At 54.3% G+C, this 2,500-nt stretch overlaps 1 pseudogene; it reads left to right on the top strand.

Moving 5' to 3' along the window:
* The window catches only part of LOC142790656 (large subunit ribosomal RNA), an 8,499-nt pseudogene that overhangs the window by 3,434 nt on the left and 2,565 nt on the right, over positions 1–2,500 (top strand).

Genomic DNA, 2,500 nt, shown 5'->3' with positions numbered 1-2,500 from the left:
AGCACTCGAGGTGTTGGACGCGGCGGTGGCGCACACACCGACCGGCCACACTCTGCGGGCGTCAGTCTGTGTGGACAGAGAGGCTATTCCCGGCCCGCCGGATCTCACTGTGATGCCTTCAGCGGTTGTGTGCGAGCCGCTGGTGGGTGTCAGCGGTGAGGAAATCTGGCGCACTACAGGTGCAAGGCCGAAAGAAGGAAGGAACATTCCGCATGGCCGATTGGCCGACATGAAGGGCCCAAAGCGTGTAGCTCTTAGTAGCAGCGCTAACCTGACGGCCTCTACTCCATTGAGACCGTCAGTCGCGGAGAATGAACCCGATCCCCATTCGGTCACGGCACCAACAGAAGAGGTGACGCACACACCTTCGAGCCTTGATCTGGGGCACACTGTTGATCGGGACCAAACGGCCCCCTCTGCTTCTCCAGTACCTGCTGTGCGGACTGCGGTGGTCGTGCGCGGACCGACCGACGGCAACAGCCAAGGGTCAATCTGGAGAGGTTCAGGGGTCAGGCTAAGAGGTCGACGGCGTTTACCGTCTGGCCTGTTGTCCGACACTACTGACAGCGAGGAGGACCCTGCGTTCTGCAGAGGTTCCTCCTCTTTTTCTCCCCCAAGTGGCGAAATGAGAAACACAGCAGCTGCACCTACCGCTCCATTCCCGCCACTAGAAGGGAGCAGCAATGTTGAAGACAGCGAACCGAAGTGTCCTGAATGCGGCCGACTCTTTGGCTCCAAAAGTGGCTTGAGTCAACATAGGCGACATGCTCACATTGAGGCCTATAACGCCGACATCGACGTCGAGAGGTCCAAGCCACGATGGACAACAGAAGAAGAGTACCTGATGGCAATTTACGAGGTGCAGCTGCTGCAAGAAAAGGTGTACAACATCAACCAAAGGATGGCCAAAAAGTTCCCTTCTAGAACTTTCGACGGTATAAAGTCGCACAGAAGGATGGCACGTTACCAGGCTCTGGTTAAGGAACTGCTTGCAAAGAGTGGTGCTACGGGAGATCATGGCGAAGATGGAGCTGATCCACTGGTGGAAGACAGTCAACCACACTCGGATGTGGTCGAGCCCATTGACCCAAGAGCTGCTATGGCAGAAGAACTCCGGACACTTGTTTCGAGGCCACCTCCCCAGTCTTTCCAAGCCTATAGACTGTGGGAAATTACTAAACGTTTCCTCGACGGTGAACACGTGGGGTGTGCCCTAGAATCATACCTCGTTGAGGTTTTCACCGAAATGAGAAGGGCCCCTAGTAAGCCAGGACCTCCTCATCCTGAGAGTCGTCGAAAAGAAAAACGACGAGCGTATGCAATGTGCCAGGACCTATTTAAACATAATAGGTCGCATTGCATCAGGAGCATCCTGGATGAAACGGGAAAATCACAAGTTGAGGACCCGGCTGCCTTCTTGGAGGAGTGGCGAGTGGTGTTGGAAACACCCCCCGGAGACGACCTGTCAACAATGAGCCGAAGCGGAAGTGGGACGATCGATCCCCGATTTCTTATCACCGCACAAGATATAAAGTCGGCCATGCCATTACGCAACACAGCGTCGGGACCAGATGGATTTTCCGCCAAGCGGCTACACTCCTGTCCCATGATCCTCTTGAGAGTCTTGTGCAATCTGTTACTGATGCAAAAACGGTTGCCTCAGTTTTTATGCAATGCACGAACGGTTTTCATACCGAAAGTGCCAGGGGCCTCGACTGCCGCACTGCACAGGCCAATCACAGTGTCCCACGTCCTTACCAGGCTGTTACATAAGGTCTTTGTACGCCGACTGATGGCCACCGTGAAGCTCGACTATCGTCAAAGAGCTTTTCTACCGGTTGATGGCTGCGCGGAAAACTTGCTCCTACTGCAGACCGTGATCGACGAGGCCAGGCACAAATTGAGACCCCTGGCAATGGCATCGGTGGATGTGGCGAAGGCGTTCGATCGAGTGGCCCACCCAGCGATCATTCAAGGCCTAAAAAGGAAGTGTATCGCTGGGGACTTTTGTCAATACATTGCCGATTTCTACTCGAGAGCAACGACGGTACTAACGTTTGAAGGCCACACTAAGGTTGCTCACCCTGCCAGAGGGGTGCGACAGGGAGACCCCCTATCGCCCCTTTTGTTCAATTTGGTGCTGGACGAGTTTTTTGAGGATCAGCCAGCTCGCATTGCCTTTGAGAGTGAAGGCCTGTCTGTCAATGCAATGGCCTTCGCAGACGACATCATATTGACCGCCAGCACCAAAGCTGGCCTCCAATGTCAGCTGAACTCGTTGAACAGGTACCTGAAGGAGCGTGGTCTGCAGGCCAATGCTGAGAAGTCCAGAACCCTGACCATACTGCCGAGTGGTCGTGACAAGAAGGCCAAAGTGGACACGGAACACATTTACACGATTGGAGATAATCCCATCACTGTCACCTCCCATACCTCGGTGTGGAAGTACTTGGGAATTCGCTTTGACGGAACGCAGGCAACCAATAACACAGTAAGAGGA

The sequence above is a fragment of the Rhipicephalus microplus genome, unplaced genomic scaffold, assembly GCF_043290135.1.
Source record: "Rhipicephalus microplus isolate Deutch F79 unplaced genomic scaffold, USDA_Rmic scaffold_117, whole genome shotgun sequence".
NCBI classification, from domain to species: Eukaryota; Metazoa; Arthropoda; class Arachnida; order Ixodida; family Ixodidae; genus Rhipicephalus; species Rhipicephalus microplus.
The sequence above is the reverse complement of the archived record's forward strand: the minus strand, read 5'-3'. Positions and strand labels throughout refer to the sequence as shown.